Source organism: Ranitomeya imitator, chromosome 1, assembly GCF_032444005.1.
Source record: "Ranitomeya imitator isolate aRanImi1 chromosome 1, aRanImi1.pri, whole genome shotgun sequence".
NCBI lineage: Eukaryota > Metazoa > Chordata > Amphibia > Anura > Dendrobatidae > Ranitomeya > Ranitomeya imitator.
Genome location: NC_091282.1, coordinates 342,965,170 through 342,985,062, shown reverse-complemented (window position 1 = coordinate 342,985,062; position 19,893 = coordinate 342,965,170). Strand labels below are relative to the sequence as shown.

The 19,893-nt window shown below is 41.5% G+C and overlaps 1 long non-coding RNA gene across 2 annotated transcripts in view; it reads right to left on the bottom strand.

The window, feature by feature from the left end:
- Positions 1 to 5,570: 5,570 nt before the first annotated feature.
- LOC138671662 (uncharacterized) overlaps positions 5,571 to 19,893 on the bottom strand; it is a 174,672-nt gene continuing 160,349 nt past the window's right edge. For both annotated transcript variants that reach the window (XR_011319466.1, XR_011319465.1), the window contains exon 4: positions 5,571 to 5,842. This is a non-coding gene — a long non-coding RNA (uncharacterized lncRNA). The remainder of the gene's footprint in view (positions 5,843 to 19,893) is intronic.

The window sequence follows — 19,893 nt, the reverse complement described above, 5'->3', positions numbered from 1 at the left end:
CCACTGCTGCTTATAGTTGTGTGAGGATAGATCAGGTACTGCAGTCTACAGAGATTCCACGTCTCAGAGCTCGTCCTATTGTTTTTGGTTATTGCCAGATCTCTGTATGTGCGCTGATTACTGCACGCTGTGTTGCCTGATTGCCAGCCATAACAGTACAAGGAGCCACACCAATGATTCCCAATAGAGGGAAAAAAGAAATCCTGACATCATTTTTTTTTCTTAGCTCTGTCTTCAGTCTTTTTTTTCCCCTAGACATTAGAGTGCTTCAGGACACAGCTGTGGACATGGATATTCAGGCTCTGTGCTCCTCAATGGATAATCTCGTTGTAAATGTACAAAAGATTCAAGATACTATTGATCAGAAATCGATGCTAGAACCAAGAATTCCGATTCCTGATTTGTTTTTTGGTGACAGAACTAAGTTCCTGAGCTTCAGAAATAATTGTAAGCTATTTTTGGCCTTGAAACCTCATTCTTCTGGTAATCCTATTCAACAGGTTTTGATTATTATTTCTTTTTTGCGCGGCGACCCACAGGACTGGGCGTTTTCTCTTGCACCAGGAGATTCTGCATTGAGTAATGTTGATGCATTTTTCCTGGCGCTCGGATTGCTTTACGATGAGCCTAATTCAGTGGATCAGGCTGAGAAAAATCTGCTGGCTTTATGCCAGGGTCAGGATGATGTAGAAGTATATTGTCAGAAATTTAGGAAATGGTCAGTACTCACTCTGTGGAATGAATCTGCACTAGCGGCTTTGTTCAGAAAGGGTCTCTCTGAAGCTCTTAAGGATGTAATGGTGGGATTTCCTATGCCTGCTGGTTTGAATGAGTCTATGTCCTTGGCCATTCAGATCGGTCGTCGCTTGCGCGAGCGTAAATCTGTGCACCATCTGGCGGTACTGCCTGAGAGTAAACCTGAGCCTATGCAGTGCGACAGGACTATGACTAAAGTAGAACGGCAAGAACACAGACGTCTGAACAGACTGTGTTTCTATTGTGGTGATTCTACTCATGCTATTTCTAATTGTCCTAAACGCACTAGGCGGTTCGATAGCTCTGCCGTTATTGGTACTGTACAGTCCAAATTCCTTTTGTCCATTACCTTAATGTGCTCTTTGTCATCGTATTCTGTCATGGCGTTTGTGGATTCAGGCGCTGCCCTGAATCTGATGGATTTGGATTATGCTAAACGTTGTGGATTTTTCTTGGAGCCTTTGCGGTGTCCTATTCCGTTGAGAGGAATTGATGCTACACCTTTGGCCAAGAATAAGCCTCAGTACTGGGCCCAGCTGACCATGTGCATGGCTCCTGCACATCAGGAAGTTATTCGCTTTCTGGTACTGCATAATTTGCATGATGTGGTCGTGTTGGGGTTGCCATGGCTACAAACCCATAATCCAGTATTGGATTGGAACTCTATGTCGGTAACCAGCTGGGGTTGTCAGGGAGTACATGGTGATGTTCCATTTTTGTCTATTTCGTCATCCATTCCTTCTGACATCCCAGAGTTCTTGTCGGACTTTCAGGATGTATTTGAAGAGTCCAAGTCTGATGCCCTACCTCCGCATAGGAATTGTGATTGTGCTATCGATTTGATTCCTGGTAGTAAATTCCCTAAGGGTCGTTTATTTAATTTGTCCGTACCTGAACACACCGCTATGCGCAGTTATGTGAAGGAGTCCCTGGAGAAGGGACATATTCGCCCATCGTCGTCACCATTGGGAGCAGGGTTCTTTTTTGTAGCCAAGAAGGATGGTTCGCTAAGACCGTGTATTGATTACCGCCTTCTTAATAAGATCACTGTTAAGTTTCAGTATCCCTTGCCATTGATTTCTGACTTGTTTGCTCGGATTAAGGGGGCTAGTTGGTTTACTAAGATTGATCTTCGTGGTGCGTATAATCTGGTGAGAATCAGGCAGGGAGATGAATGGAAAACGGCATTTAATACGCCCGAGGGTCATTTTGAGTATCTGGTGATGCCGTTCGGACTTGCCAATGCTCCATCTGTTTTTCAGTCTTTTATGCATGACATTTTCCGTGAGTATCTGGATAAATTCTTGATTGTTTACTTGGATGACATTTTGATCTTCTCAGATGATTGGGAGTCTCATGTGAAGCAAGTCAGAATGGTTTTCCAGGTACTGCGTGCTAATTCCTTGTTCGTGAAGGGATCAAAGTGTCTCTTCGGTGTGCAGAAAGTTTCATTTTTGGGGTTCATCTTTTCCCCTTCTACTATCGAGATGGATCCGGTTAAGGTTCAGGCCATCCAGGATTGGACTCAGCCGACATCTCTAAAAAGTCTGCAGAAATTCCTGGGCTTTGCTAATTTTTATCGTCGCTTCATCTGTAATTTTTCTAGCATTGCCAGACCATTGACCGATTTGACCAAGAAGGGTGCTGATTTGGTTAATTGGTCTTCTGCTGCCGTGGAAGCTTTTCAGGAGTTGAAGCGTCGTTTTTGCTGTGCCCCTGTGTTGTGTCAACCTGATGTTTCTCTTCCGTTCCAGGTCGAGGTTGATGCTTCTGAGATTGGTGCAGGGGCGGTTTTGTCACAGAGAGGTTCTGGTTGCTCAGTGTTCAAACCATGTGCTTTCTTTTCCAGGAAATTTTCTGCTGCTGAGCGTAATTATGATGTGGGCAACCGAGAGTTGCTGGCCATGAAGTGGGCATTCGAGGAGTGGCGTCATTGGCTTGAGGGTGCTAAGCATCGCGTGGTGGTATTGACTGATCATAAGAACTTGACTTATCTCGAGTCTGCCAAGCGCTTGAATCCTAGACAGGCCCGTTGGTCGTTATTTTTTGCTCGTTTTGATTTTGTGATTTCATACCTTCCGGGCTCTAAAAATGTGAAGGCGGATGCTCTGTCTAGGAGTTTTGTGCCCGACTCTCCGGGGTTATCTGAGCCGGCGAGTATCCTCAAGGAAGGAGTCATTGTGTCTGCCATCTCCCCTGATTTGCGGAGAGTGTTGCAGAAATTTCAGGCTAATAAACCTGATCGTTGTCCGGCCGAGAAACTGTTCGTCCCTGATAGGTGGACTAGTAAAGTTATCTCTGAACTTCATTGTTCGGTGCTGGCCGGTCATCCAGGAATCTTTGGTACCAGGGAGTTGGTTGCTAGATCCTTCTGGTGGCCATCTCTGTCACGGGATGTGCGTGCTTTTGTGCAGTCCTGTGGAATTTGTGCTAGGGCTAAGCCCTGCTGTTCACGTGCCAGTGGGTTGCTTTTGCCCTTGCCGGTCCCGAAGAGGCCTTGGACACATATTTCGATGGATTTCATTTCTGACCTTCCCGTTTCTCAAAAAATGTCGGTCATTTGGGTGGTCTGTGATCGCTTTTCTAAAATGGTCCATCTGGTGCCCTTGGTTAAATTGCCTTCCTCCTCTGATTTGGTGCCTTTGTTCTTCCAGCATGTGGTTCGTTTACATGGCATTCCTGAGAATATTGTTTCTGACAGAGGTTCCCAGTTTGTCTCGAGGTTCTGGCGAGCCTTTTGTGGTAGGATGGGCATTGACCTATCTTTCTCCTCGGGCTTCCATCCTCAGACTAATGGCCAGACCGAACGAACCAATCAGACCTTGGAAACATATCTGAGATGTTTTGTTTCCGCTGACCAGGATGATTGGGTGTCATTTTTGCCGTTGGCTGAGTTCGCCCTTAATAATCGGGCCAGCTCGGCTACCTTGGTCTCTCCATTTTTCTGCAATTCTGGGTTCCATCCTCGTTTCTCTTCAGGACAGGTTGAGTCTTCGGACTGTCCTGGTGTGGATTCTGTGGTGGACAGGTTGCAGCAGATCTGGACTCAGGTAGTGGACAATTTGACCTTGTCCCAGGAGAAGGCTCAGCTTTTCGCTAATCGCAGACGCCGTGTGGGACCCCGACTTCGTGTTGGGGATTTGGTTTGGTTATCTTCTCGTCATATTCCTATGAAGGTTTCCTCTCCTAAATTTAAACCTCGTTTTATTGGTCCGTATAGGATTTCTGAGATTCTCAATCCGGTGTCTTTTCGTCTGACCCTCCCAGACTCCTTTTCCATACATAATGTATTCCATAGGTCGTTGTTGAGGAGATACGTGGCACCTATGGTTCCATCTGTGGAGCCTCCTGCCCCTGTTTTGGTGGAGGGGGAATTGGAGTATATTGTGGAGAAGATTTTGGATTCTCGTGTCTCTAGACGGAAACTCCAGTATCTGGTCAAATGGAAGGGTTATGCTCAGGAAGATAATTCCTGGGTTTTTGCCTCTGATGTCCATGCCCCAGATCTTGTTCGTGCCTTTCATGTGGCTCATCCTGGTCGGCCTGGGGGTTCTGGTGAGGGTTCGGTGACCCCTCCTCAAGGGGGGGGTACTGTTGTGAATTCTGTGGCTGAGTTCACTTCTGTGGTCACAAGTGGTATTGCAGTCTCTGGGCTTCCTCCCTCAGGTGTTTTGGTGAGCTCGTTGGCTGCCTTGCTATTTAGCTCCACCTGAGTCTGTCTTCCTTGCTCCTTGTCAATGTTCCAGTGTTGGATCTGAGCTACTGCATCTTTCCTTGGGCCTGCTGCTCTGCTAGATAAGTGCTTCTAGTTTGTTTTCTGTTTTTTTTCTGTCCAGCTTGCTATTGTCTTTTGCTGGAAGCTCTGAGAAGCAGAGGGGTGCACCGCCGTGCTGTTAGTTCGGCACGGTGGGTCTTTTTGCCCCTTTGCGTGGTTTTCGTTTTAGGGTTTTTTGTAGACTGCATAGTTCTCTTTGCTATCCTCGCTCTGTCTAGAATATCGGGCCTCACTTTGCTGAATCTATTTCATTCCTACGTTTGTCTTTTCATCTTGCTAACAGTCATTATATGTGGGGGGCTGCCTATTCCTTTGGGGTATTTCTCTGAGGTAAGTCAGGCTTGTATTTCTATCTTCAGGCTAGTCAGCTCCTCAGGCAGTGCCGAGTTGCATAGGTAGTTGTTAGGCGCAATCCACTGCTGCTTATAGTTGTGTGAGGATAGATCAGGTACTGCAGTCTACAGAGATTCCACGTCTCAGAGCTCGTCCTATTGTTTTTGGTTATTGCCAGATCTCTGTATGTGCGCTGATTACTGCACGCTGTGTTGCCTGATTGCCAGCCATAACATATATGGGGCATATTTTAATATGGAGCATCTTATGGGGCCCATCGTAAACTTTATATGGGGCTCCTGATTCATTATGGATGTTCAAAAACACTGAACCTACTGATGTCTCAATTAATTTTACTTTTACTGGTATCTATTTTTACTTTTGACATTTACCGGTAGCTGCTGCATTTTCCACCCTAGGCTTATACTCGAGTCATTAAGTTTTCCCAGTTTTGGGGGGCAAAATTAGGGGGTTCGGCTTATACTCAGGTATGCTTATACTCAAGTATATATGATAATTAATTTTCTCAAAACTGTAATATAGTCACAAAAACACTTTTCATTTGTACATTTTTATACTGCCATTTTTTTGTTTTCAGCATAATTGTGAAGAAAAGTGACGAAAATGTTTATAAACCTCCAACACTCCATGCGACTGGGTGGCCACACCACAAGTATAGTGGAAAAACTTTCTCTAATGCAATAGGTGGTGAGTTGTTTATATTCTTAGGTGCAAGAGTAGTGTTCCAATCCATAAATCAATATAAATTAAGAACGTGAAGGACATCTGTACAACCACAGCACTCTACACTTAGAGATGGAAGTTGCCTCTACCAACGTGCAGCTCATCCTCAAATCCAGGACATTGCACACAAGATGGCGGTGCAGGACCGGAGCGTTGCCGGGAACAGCTGAAGACGGCGGCTGGTGAGTTTATTGCCAGGGTCAGGTAACTTACATTGGTTGCATCACTCCAGCGCTGAAATAAAAAATAAATGGTGGAGTGATGTAAGCTGTAAATTACTGCGGGCACCTCGAAGAGAAAGGTAAAGTAACGTAACATAGGACTGATACATTTCATTATATGGGAAAAATGTGCCATTGGTAAAACTACCACAGGTTTAAGCAATGTAGAAAATATATTGCGCAGGCAAACAGTGGCAAAACACAGTGTATTAGCTTTTCTTGAGATGATGAAAAAATCAAATTGCAGAATTGTCTCTGACCAGTAAATGCTGGTAGCTTTTACAATATATGCATCATACATGAGATATTCTTCCAAAACTGTAGACTATATAGTATAACTTAGTACCTTAACTTTTTGCTTATTTATTTGAAATGTGAAAGTTTTCTCGTCTCCTTGCTGATATTTTCCTGGTATTAAAATAGCACCACATTCATGTACAGTTCACATGTATCCTAGGAGGATCCTCTCTGTGCAGTTTTCTTAAACATCAAGATTAATCTGAACTAAAGCAGAATCTGAAGAAATAGAATAATTTGTTGCATATGTCTGTACAAGTGAATACATTATTACAATATACCCCACTCCTTGCTGGCTGTGATGTTTGGTATCTGTCTCCTGAAAAACCCCATCCTATTCCCTTAACCCCTATGGACATGAAAGCCCCTGATGCTGGAGCCAGCAGGACCCTGACCTTCCGGTTATAGGTAACAAATTGAAGGCATGTAAGCTGCAGGCGCCCAGGGAGGGGAAGGTGGGGGGAGGTTAGAATTACACAGACGGCATCTGTTTCTCTTGGTATATCAACCACACAACTTGGTCCGCAGCCTCAGGGGACACTATTGGCTGCATGGATGGATAGAGAAGGGGCTTCTCATACATCTTTATTATCTGTGTGTTAAGGCTACAGTCTTTCTGCAAACATTTCAGTGAAACATAATAAATGGAAGCACTCAGCCCCTATATCTCACTTTTTAAATAACAATGAGTATTTTATTCCTCCTAAGTGCTGACAGTACACAGAGATCGTAACCTTTCAATAAACCTTTTTAGAAAGCTAAATTACAAAATGCTTTGATTATTTCCTCCCGGACAAAAAAAGCTTAATAAACAGCAGAATTCTAAAAAGAAAGTTAAGCTAGCCACGACAAAATATGCAATGTAGAAAAAGTAGAAATATGATGGTGATGTGCTATATATTTATACATACTCCGCAGCATTAGTGATTGACATGTTAATGATATGTAGATGATGAAAATATGGGAAAAAAATAAAAACCTTGATTTATTCAGTATCGAGTAGGTGGGCCACTCACAGAAATACACACACTAGATAATAAAGCATTGAGGCTATTAATGGCTGTTTGAGGAATGTTTTGTTATGCTGAATACACTAGGGAATGCAAATCATCAAGATTCGCTGCTGGCAGCTTACTTTGCAATTGCAAACCAGTGATGCCTCTGATGTGCTCAATGGGAAACAAGTCCAGAGATACTGCAGGCTCACCTTTTCTTCTCGAGACAATCATACTTCCAGATGTCCCCAAAGGTCTGAAGGGAGCTTCATCAGATAAAATAACTTTACCCTAGTTTTCTGCAGTCCAATTCCCGTTCTTCGTGTTAAGCCATTTGATTTAATGAAGCATCCTTCAGACTGTTCAGAACGTCTGGAAGAATGATTGTCAGAAGAAGAAAAAATGAGAGATGCCATGAGTCCTGTGTCAAGCCAACAGTAAAGCATTCTAAAACCATTCATGTGTGGAGCTGTTTTTCATTCAAGGGAATGGACTCACTCACAATTTTGCCTAAGATCACAGCTTTGAATAAAAAATGGCATCTTCCATCACCAACTGCTTCTAATGATCCAGGAGCTATTTGGTGATGATCAGTGCTTTTTTCCGCATAATGGAATACCATGTCACAAGACAAAAGTAACATCTTAGTGGCTCGGTGAACAAAGCATTGAAATTTTGGGTTCATAGCCAACAAACTCATCACAGCTCAATCTCATTGAGAATCTGTGGTCAATCCTGAAAAAGAGGTGGACAAACAAAAATTGTGATAAACTCCAAGCACTGATTAGGCAAAAATTGGTTGACATCAGTGAGAATTTGGCTGAGAATCTGATATCCAACATGCAAGGGTTTACTGCAGACATCTTGAAAAATAAGAGACAAAACTGTAAATGTTCAGTCTTTGTATAATAAGCTTGATGCATTTGTCAAAAAGCTAACATTTTTGTCATTCATATACAGTACAGACCAAAAGTTTGGACACACCTTCTCATTTGAAGATTTTTCTGTATTTTCATGACTATGAAAATTGTACATTCACACTAAAGGCATCAAAACTATGAATTAACACATGTGGAATTATATACTTAACAAAAAATTGTGAAGCAACTGAAATTATGTCTTGTATTCTAGGTTCTTCAAAGTAGCCACCTTTTGCTTTGATGACTGCTTTGTACACTCTTGGCATTCTCTTGATGAGCTTCAAGAGGTAGTCACCGGGAATGGTCTTCCAACAATCTTGAAGGAGTTCCCAGAAATGCTTAGCACTTGTTGGCCCTTTTGCCTTCAATCTGCGGTCCAGCTCACCCAAACCATCTCGATTGGGTTCATGTCTGGTGACTGTGGAGGCCAGGTCATCTGGCGTAGCACCCCATCACTCTCCTTCTTGGTCAAATAGCCCTTACACAGCCTGGAGGTGTGTTTGGAGTCATTGTCCTGTTGAAAAATAAATGATGGCCCAACTAAACGCAAACCGGATGGAATAGCATGCCACTGCAAGATGCTGTGGTAGCCATGCTGGTTCAGTATGCCTTCAATTTTGAATAAATCCCCAACATTGTCACCAGCAAAGCACCCCCACACCATCACACCTCCTCCTCCATGCTTCACGGTCAGAACCAGGCATGTAGTGTCCATCCGTTCACCTTTTCTGAGTCGCACAAAGACACGGTGGTTGGAACCAAAGATCTCAAATTTCAACTCGTCAGACCAAAGCACAGATTTCCGCTGGTCTAATGTCCATTCCTTGTGTTCTTTAGCCCAAACAAGTCTCTTCTGCTTGTTCCCTGTCCTTAGCAGTGGCTTCCTAGCAGCTATTTACCATGAAGGCCTGCTGCACAAAATCTCCTCTTAACAGTTGTAGAGATGTGTCTGCTGCTAGAACTCTGTGTGGCATTGACCTGGTCTCTAATCTGAGCTGCTGTTAACCTGCGATCTCTGAGGCTGGTGACTCGGATAAACTTATCCACAGAAGCAGAGGTGACTCTTGGTCTTCCTTTCCCGGGACGGTCCTCAAGTGAGCCAGTTTCTTTGTAGCGCTTGATGGTTTTTGCCACTGCACTTGGGGACACTTTCAAAGTTTTCCCAATTTTTCGGACTGACTGACCTTCATTTCTTGGGTTTATGAGAAATCGCTCCTGTCAAACCAATCTAATCAGTTTTTATGAAGAGGTAAGCTATAGGCTGGACCACGGTGAGTCATTGGACGTGGTATATCTCGATTTTTCCAAAGCGTTTGATACCGTGCCGCACAAGAGGTTGGTACACAAAATGAGAATGCTTGGTCTGGGGGAAAATGTGTGTAAATGGGTTAGTAACTGGCTTAGTGATAGAAAGCAGAGGGTGGTTATAAATGGTATAGTCTCTAACTGGGTCGCTGTGACCAGTGGGGTACCGCAGGGGTCGGTATTGGGACCTGTTCTCTTCAACATATTCATTAATGATCTGGTAGAAGGTTTACACAGTAAAATATCGATATTTGCAGATGATACAAAACTATGTAAAGCAGTTAATACAAGAGAAGATAGTATTCTGCTACAGATGGATCTGGATAAGTTGGAAACTTGGGCTGAAAGGTGGCAGATGAGGTTTAACAATGATAAATGTAAGGTTATACACATGGGAAGAAGGAATCAATGTCACCATTACACACTGAATGGGAAACCACTGGGTAAATCTGACAGGGAGAAGGACTTGGGGATCCTAGTTAATGATAAACTTACCTGGAGCAGCCAGTGCCAGGCAGCAGCTGCCAAGGCAAACAGGATCATGGGGTGCATTAAAAGAGGTCTGGATACACATGATGAGAGCATTATACTGCCTCTGTACAAATCCCTAGTTAGACCGCACATGGAGTACTGTGTCCAGTTTTGGGCACCGGTGCTCAGGAAGGATATAATGGAACTAGAGAGAGTACAAAGGAGGGCAACAAAATTAATAAAGGGGATGGGAGAACTACAATACCCAGATAGATTAGCGAAATTAGGATTATTTAGTCTAGAAAAAAGACGACTGAGGGGCGATCTAATAACCATGTATAAGTATATAAGGGGACAATACAAATATCTCGCTGAGGATCTGTTTATACCAAGGAAGGTGACGGGCACAAGGGGGCATTCTTTGCGTCTGGAGGAGAGAAGGTTTTTCCACCAACATAGAAGAGGATTCTTTACTGTTAGGGCAGTGAGAATCTGGAATTGCTTGCCTGAGGAGGTGGTGATGGCGAACTCAGTTGGGGGGTTCAAGAGAGGCCTGGATGTCTTCCTGGAGCAGAACAATATTGTATCATACAATTAGGTTCTGTAGAAGGACGTAGATCTGGGGATTTATTATGATGGAATATAGGCTGAACTGGATGGACAAATGTCTTTTTTCGGCCTTACTAACTATGTTACTATGTTACTATGTTCTTAAAGTAATGATGGCCACTCATTTCTCTTTACTTAGCTGCTTTTTTCTAGCCATAATACAAATTCTAACAGTCTATTCAGTAGGACTATCAGCTGTGTATCCACCAGACTTCTGCACAACACAACTGATGGTCCCAACCCCATTTATAAGGCAAGAAATCCCTCTTATTAAACCTGACAGGGCACACCTGTGAAGTGAAAACCATTCCTGGTGACTACCTCTCGAAGCTCATCAAGAGAATGCCAAGAGTGTACAAAGCAGTCATCAAAGCAAAAGGTGGCTACTTTAAAGAACCTAGAATATAAGACATAATTTCAGTTGTTTACACTTTTTTGTTTTGTTAAATATATAATTCCACATGTGTTAATTCATAGTTTTGATGCCTTCAGTGTGAATGTACAATTTTCATAGTCATGAAAATACAGAAAAATCTTTAAATGATAAGGTGTGTCCAAACTTTTGGTCTGTACTATATTTGTTATATACAATGCAATATAAAAGTTTTAAGCAGATGTGGAAAAAATGCTGCAAAGTATGATTGCTTTAAAAAATAAAAGTATTAATTGTCTATATTTATCAATGAACAAAATGCAAAATAAAGGAACAACAGAGAGATTTGAATCAAATTAATATTTGGTGTGACCACTGAAGATGACAAAGCTCTAAGTCTAAGTTCACATTAGCGTTGCGCCGCTGTTGCGTCGGCGACGCAGCGGCGACGCAGCGGCGACGCGCCCCTATGTTTAACATAGGGGACGCGTGCGTCTTTTTGGTTGCGTTTTTCGCCACGTGCGTCGTTTCCGACGCTGGCGTCGGACGCACGAAAACGCTACAAGTTGCATTTTCTGTGCGTCCGATTTTGGTCAAAAACGACGCACGCGTCGCAAAACGCGCGCGTTTTTGCGCGCGTTTGCGCGCGTTTTTCGATGCGTCGCGCGTTGCGTCGCCGACGCAGGGCGGCGCAACGCTAGTGTGAACGTACCCTAAAATGCTTGGATGCTCGCTACTCGAACAGAGCAATTCCTAATGCTGAGATGCTCATTTCGAGTAACTTATATAATGGGAGTCAATTGGAAATCAGAGCATTTTTCTGGCAGACCCTACAAAGAGGTATGAGGGGCAGTGAAAATGTTGAAATGGATGGAAACAGTGCTGAATCGAAGGAGAACAGCATTGGGAAGACCCCTAGAAGCATGTCTGACTCCTAGATCACTGCTGGAAACAATGGCATCACACTTTTACTCCACTTTAACCCCCTTCTGACCTCAGACGGGATAGTACGTCCGAGGTCAGATCCCCTGCTTTGATGCAGGGCTCCGCGGTGAGCCCGCATTAAAGCCGGGACATGTCAGCTGTTTTGAACAGCTGACATGTGCCCGTAATAGGCGCGGGCAGAATCGCAATCTGCCCGCACCTATTAACTAGTTAAATGCCGCTGTCAAACGCAGACAGCGGCATTTAACTACCGCTTCCGGCCGGGCGGCCGGAAATGACGTCATCGCCGACCCCCGTCACATGATCGGGGGTCGGCAATGCGTCAGGATGGTAACCATAGAGGTCCTAGAGACCTCTATGGTTACTGATCACCGGTGGCTGTGAGCGCCACCCTGTGGTCGGCGCTCACAGCACACCTCCATTTCTGCTACATAGCAGCAATCAGCAGATCGCTGCTATGTAGCAGAGCCGATCGCGTTGTGCCTGCTTCTAGCCTCCCATGGAGGCTATTGAAGCATGGTAAAAGTAAAAAAAAAGTAAAAAAAAATGTGAAAAAAATTAAAAAAATATAAAAGTTTAAATCACCCCCCTTTCGCCCCAATCAAAATAAATCAATAAAAAAAAAATCAAATCTACACATATTTGGTATCGCCGCGCTCAGAATCGCCCGATCTATCAATTAAAAAAAAGCATTAACCTGATCGCTAAACGGCGTAGCGAGAAAAAAATTCGAAACGCCAGAATTACGTTTTTTAGGTCGCCGCGACATTGCACTAAAATGCAATAACTGGCGATCAAAAGAACGTATCTGCTATCATTAAAAACATCATCTCAGCATGCAAAAAATAAGCCCTCAACCGACCCCAGATCACGAAAAATGGAGACGCTACGAGTATCAGAAAGTGGCGCAATTTTTTCTTTTTTTTTTTTAGCAAAGTTTGAAATTTTTTTTCACCATTTAGATAAAAAATAACCTAGTCATTTTAGGTGTCTATGAACTCGTACTGACCTGGAGAATCATAATGGCAGGTCAGTTTTAGCATTTAGTGAACCTAGTAAAAAAGCCAAACAAAAAACAAGTGTGGGATTGCACTTTTTTTGCAATTTCACCGCACTTGGAATTTTTTTCCCATTTTCTAGTACACGACATGCTAAAACCAATGATGTCGTTCAAAAGTACAACTCGTCCTGCAAAAAATAAGCCCTCACATGGCCAAATTGACGGAAAAATAAAAAAGTTATGGCTCTGGGAAGGAGGGGAGTGAAAAACGAACACGGAAAAACGAAAAATCCCAAGGTCATGAAGGGGTTAAGGACTTTCAATAAAGCACTCAACGTCGACTAGAAATTATTTCCTGTATAAAGACTTATATAAAAAGATAAATTGAAAAATATATATTTTTTTAAATATATAATTTGAGTAAACCAAAATTGATTTTTTATTAAAAAAATTAATTTCAGTGTAATTAATGAAGGAAGCAAGAAGTGCCAAAAATTAGGAACTTGGACACACCCTGTATAAAGGAGGGCCTCATATACATTCTGATCAAATTGTCATGTAGTGATTCTCCTAGAGTCATAAAGGCTGGGTCATCCATACAACTTTGAAGGCACCAACTGTGGAGCCTCAATCAAATATTGTGAGCAAAGTGTAGTTGTGGTACTCCTCCACTCATAAAAGATCTACACAGTGCAAAGCCTGCCAAAAATTAGAAGCAGAGTCATCCATGCACCCATGCACCCTTGAAGGCACCAACTGTAGTACCTCATTGGAGTATTGTGAACAAAGTATAGTTGTGGTACTCCTACACTTCTAAATATTATGCAGAGTGCAAAGCCTTCCAAAAATTACAATTAGAGTCAGCTATACACCCTTGAAGGCAACAAAGAAGAAAGTGTACACCTGTAGCAGGTCAATTTTGTTTTTTATTTCGAACCAATGAAATTTTACACAAAACAGGTTCTACAGTATATATGACAATAGTAAACACTAGGCCAAGCGTTTTTTGAAAATGTTAATCCATCATAATTTTACACAAAGCATGTTAAACTGTATGGATGAGTCATCAAATTCATAAAAAAGTTTTTGAAAATTTTTTTAGAGTTTAATATACCAGCAAAATGTAACAAGAACCATGTTACATTGTATGGATGAATCATTGAATCCATGAAAAATGTTTGAAGGTTTTTTTTAGAGTTTAATATACTACCAAAATGTAACAGAAAGCACATAATACTCTATTACTCCATGGATAACTTATTGAATCCATAGAAAATTGAAGTTTTTTTTAGAGTTTAATATACCAGCAAAATGTAACAAGAACCGCATTAGTATGGATAAATTATTAAAACAATATACATTTATTCAAGTTTTTTTTCTCATTTTTATGTAACACAGAAATGAAACAGACAGCACGTTATACTGTATGGATCAGTAATTGAGTCAATAAAAATGTTTTCAATTTTTTTTAGTTTTATAAAAGAACAAAATGCAATGGAAAGCATGTAAAACTGTATGGATGAGTAATCGAATCCAGAAAATGTTCTCACTGCTTTTTGTAATGTTATTTACCATCCAAATGTACTAGACAACATGTATTGCTCTATGGATGAGTAATATAGTACTGATACATTTTTCATAACTTGCCTTGAGGGTTATATACTACCAAAATGTGCTCAAGATAAAATGTAAAACTGTATGGAAAGCAATATAACACCAACACACTTTTGAACAATTTTATGAAGGCTTATTTACCACCGAAATCTGCCAAAGAAAATGTAATACTGTATGAATGAGCAATATAATGCCAATACATTTTTGAACAATTTTCTTGAAGACTATGCACTACCAAAATGTACCCAATAATGTGTAGTACTTTGTGTATAAGTAATCTAATACTGATACATTTTTAAAAAATGTTTTGCAGGGTTAGATACCACCAAAATCTACCCAGGAACATGTAAAAAACATAAGACTCTAAGGATGACCAATATAATACTGATACATTTTGTAACAATTTTTTGGAGGGTTAGATACCACCGAAATGTACTCAAGAACACGTAATACTGTATGGATGAGCAATATAGTACTGAAATAATTAATCAACTTGTTTTGAGGGTTAGATACCACTGAAATCTACCCAAGAACATGTAAAAGTCTATGGTTATGCAATATAATATTTAAAAAATTAGACAACTTGTTTTGAGGGTTAGATACTACTGAAATGTACCCAATAAGACGTAATACTCTTTCTAGTTATAACAACACTCAAACCAATCAAATTAAACAATATACAAACTGTAATGCCACAAATGTCATTTATTGTATCAGTTGCGTTTCTTGCTATCTACTCTATATTGGGTGCACCAGTCACAAAATGAAAACATGACTTAAATGACATTTCCAATACCAATAGTATCAATAACAGAAATACCTCTTTTGCTACTTCACATTTCATTACTTGCCATCATAAACAATTATGTTCCTTTTAGCTCTTCGGTCTGGAAAGCATGAGGGTATCACCGCGTGACTGTGATATTAGGAGATTTTTATTGACACGAGAGGCCTTTTGGATATTAAACCTGGGAACTATTTTTACCGAAGGTCTGAACTTGCACCAAGATTTTATGTGTCATTATTAATGTTTCTATTTCTTTAGAAAAAAATTGGAGTTTGGCTCAACAGGTTTTTATTCTGGTGTATGATTTAAGTTTTCTTATTTCAACGTCACACTATTGCATGTGTTTTTTATAATTTTGGTGTGTGACTTTATTTATATATAATTTTTTCACCTGCACTGTGAAAAATTCATGGACACTAGTAATTTGCAGTTTTGTAATGTCATTCTAGTATTTGCTATCGCTTGCTATATGTAACACCCAATTAGTAAGTGAATTAAGAACATCTGTGTTGTACCTTGTAAAAGAATATATAAATGACTGCATGTTATTTGACCATTAGTCATGAGTAAGACTGCCTAGTGCAGTCGAAACGCGTCGACTTGGTCATGTCGACCATGTAAATTTTTCTTTTGTATGCACTATATTTTCTTTTGAACAAGAAAAAGAAAAGGAAATCTAGTCCTGTTGAGCCCCAGGTGGATGAGCATAGAGCTAAGGGGTGAGCTGGAATCAAGTTTCTATCATTTCTATTTCTTTATCATTATTATGTTTTCTTTTGTTTATTAATATGTATTTATTGTATTGATATGTGTATATATATATATATATATATAATTTTTTTTTTTCATTCATGCTTGTGTAAGTTTCTATCTCAGATCAGTTTTTCATCTATTCTAAACATCACGTGATTGTTAACCTATTGGAGTTGCACATACTTGTTTATAGGATTGATGGGAAATTTTTCCCATCAGGCACTGAGGAAGAACACCATCCCGTGTTCGAAACGAGTCACCATGTTCTCTCCTGCTGCCTACCTTATCCTTATGGAATTTTACATTTTTAAATAAAAGAGGATTTTATAAATTTTAAAACCTGAAATTGGACTCCTTACCTTTTGTTCCATTATTTCTACGTTGGTCAGAGCGTTGTTCTCTGCATGTTGGACTACATGACACGGTGAGCTGAATTTTTCCCTATTTTTTGCGCATTTCAGACTTATATACTCCATCCTTTCTCCTCTGGGAAATTAAATATGCAAATTGCCTCTTTTTAATATTATATTAAGTATAGACAATGGTTGAAACATGAGAAACATACAGTAAGGTGTTTCATATCTAACATAGTATGTCACTATTAAAGGAGAGCTAAGTTCAATATGACATCTCTTGCCAATACCTCTGACACCACCGCTGGGCATTTTATCCAGTCCTCCCACTGTTTACCAAACTATATCTTTTTTTCCCATCAGGATGGTGGAATTTAAGAAGCTGATAACCTCTTCAATTGACAGAGCAGTTCTTGCCAACCAATGTTTAGCTATGGTCTTTCTGGTATGATATAGTATATTAACTACAGCCCATTGCAGTTAGGATGAATTCCTAGTGTCTCCCACATAGCCCAACACACTCACACACTTTGGGGCTAAAATATATTTGAATTTTAAAGATCTTAAAAATTAATCCACTCACACTTTTTCATAACCAATCCAAGTGGAAGCAAGACCAGAGCTTATGGATCAAGACTGCATCATTTTCCCTACAGTGTGGGCAACTGTCATCTGTTCTGAGACTCATCCTGTATATTACTTTTGAACTGCTACAGTGGGGGAAAAAAGTATTTAGTCAGTCACAAATTGTGCAAATTCTCCCACTTAAAAAGATGGAAGAGGCCTGTAATTGACATCATAGACAGACCACAACTATGAGAGTCAAAATGAGAAGACAAATCCAGGAAATCACCTTGTCTGATTTGGCAAGATTTATTTTGCAAATTATGGTGGAAAATAAATATTTGGTCATTAACAAACGTTCATCTCAATATTTTGTTAGATATCCTTTGTTGGCAATGACAGAGGTCAAATGTTTTCTTTAAGTCTTCACAAGATTGGCACACACTGTTTGTGGTATGTTGGCCCATTCCTCCATGCAGATCTCCTCTAGAGCAGTGATGTTTTGGGCCTGTCACTGGGCAACAAAGACTTTCAACTCCCTTGAAAGGTTTTCTATGGGGTTGAGATCTGGAGACTGGCTAGGCCACTCCAGGACCTTCATAGGCTTCTTACAAAGCCACTCCTTTGTTGACCTGGTGGTGTGCTTAGGATCGTCATCATGCTGAAAGACCCATCCACACTTCATCTTCAATGCCCTTGCTGATGGAAGGAGGTTTGCACTCAGAATCTCACAATACATGGCCCCATTCATTCTTTCATGTACATGGATCAGTCGTCCTGGTCCCTTTGCAGAGAAACAGCCCCAAAGCATGATGTTGCCACACCCATGCTTCACAGTAGATATGCTGTTCTTTGTATGCAACTCCAAACACAACGAGTTTTGTTTCTACCAAACAGTTCTACTTTGGTTTCATCAGACCATATGACATTCTCCCAATACTCTTCTGGATAATCCAAATGCTCGCTAGCAAACTTCAGATGGGCCCAGAAATGCACTGGGGGGACACGTCTGGCACTGCAGGATCTGAGTCCCTGGCGGCGTAGTGTGTTACTGATGGTAGCCTTTGTTACGGTGGCCCCAACTCTAGGTCCCCCTGTATGGTTCTGGGATTTTTGCTCACCGTTCTTGTGATCATTTTGACCCCATGGGGTGAGATCTTGCATGGAGCACCAGATTGAGGGAGATTATAAGTGGTCTAGTATGTCTTCCATTTTCTAATTATTGCTCCCACTATTGATTTCTTCACTCCAAGCTGGTTGGCTATTGCAGATTCAGTCTTCCCAGCCTGATGCAGGGCTACAATTTTGTTCTGGTGTCCTTTGACAGCTCTTTGGTCTTCACCATAGTGGAGTTTGGAGTGTGACTGTTTGAGGGTGTGCACAGGTGTCCTTTATACAGATAACAAGTTCAAACAGGTGGCATTACTACAGGTAATGAGTGGAGGACAGAGCAGCCTCTTAAAGAAGAAGTTACAGGTCTGTGAGAGCCAGAAATCTTGCATGTTTTTAAGTGACCAAATACTTATTTTCTACCATAATTTTCAAAATAAATCTTGCCAAATTAGGCAAGGTGATTTTCTGGATTTGTTTTCTCACTTTGGCTCTCATAGTTCTTGATTGTCAATTGTCAATTATAGGCCTCTTTCATCTTTTTAAGTGGGAGAACTTGCACAATTGCTGGCTGACTAAATACTTTTTTCCCAACTGTATATACTCTGTGTATGAGAAATATATGGAATCTTCATTGAGCAGCACTTAATGTGCTGGAGGAAAATCTCTGGGTTTTACATCACTGACACCATTAGGAGCAGGCAAACATATCTCCCCTCCAGCACTTTACCAGTGACTTTATCACACCCTTTAAAGGATAGGTAGGAGAGGATTTTCAGTGGTGCTGAAGCTCCGCTGACATTTTGTGAAAATCTGGAGCCCCCGCATTGGGACCTCGGGAGCCAATATCTCGGTGCCAAGATTTTAATTTGTGCATGCGCCGTCTCTGGCCGCCATTTTCCCAAAGTTCACAGCATTGAAAACCATGTAAAGTGCGGAGGCTCCTGGCTTTCATAAAATGTCGGTGGTGCCACCGAACCCCCCCTACTACCAGCCCGCAGCATCAACCCACTCCTGCCTCCACTGCTAGCTTTCTGCAGCAGTGACCCTGAGACCCCACTCCACCGCATCTGGTAAGCTATATTAGTATTATAAGATGCAGCCTCATTTTCCATCAAAATTTGGGGGGCAAAAAGTGCGTCTTGTCATTCGAAAAATACGGTATATGTGACTCAAAGACACCAGAGCTTCCCAAATGATTTATTGTCATTATCTTTTTTTATTTCTTGGTATTTTCATAGTACTGAGTTTAGTACCGCAATGGAGGCCATTAGTGATTTATTTCAGTTTGACAGCAAAACGGTTGTAGCTGAAGGAAATCAAAGATGGGGATAGCATACAGATTCCATAAAGCTGTCACTCTCAGATTCATACCCAGTACCCTATCAACGGTAGACAACAATGCTAACTAGCAGTTTGTTTGCTCTTCTAATTATGGAATTACATAGACTTTTCCATGATTGCTCAACACAGGAGGTACACAAACTTTTACCACAGTTACTACTGATAATTGAACAGCATATTGTCAAGCACTTATACTGAAAAGGATAATTACACTGTCCTCCTAGAAGGCAGAGATGGTAAAAGTGTCTCCTGTTGTCATGGACATGGTTTGTGGAACCACTGTGCCACGGACCACGGAGAGCCTGGAGGGACGTGACTAAGCGAGCACCAAACTGTTCACTAGAGCCTTTGATGTTGAGGTTAGACTTGGCTCCCGTTGAACGCCAGGTGCCACTCCAGGACAGACCAATGGATGTGCAGCAGCTGGACCCAGTAGGTCAGACTGGATGGTGCAGCAGGCAGAGTTGGTATCAGAGTGCATCAGGCAGGATCTGCACCAGAGTGCAGCAGGCAGGATGTGCCCCAGAGTGCAGCAGGCAAGATCTGCACCAGAGTGCAACAGGAACTAGTACACGACCTTACGCAACTTAGACTGCAGAACAGGAAGGTTGCTCAGGCACCTCC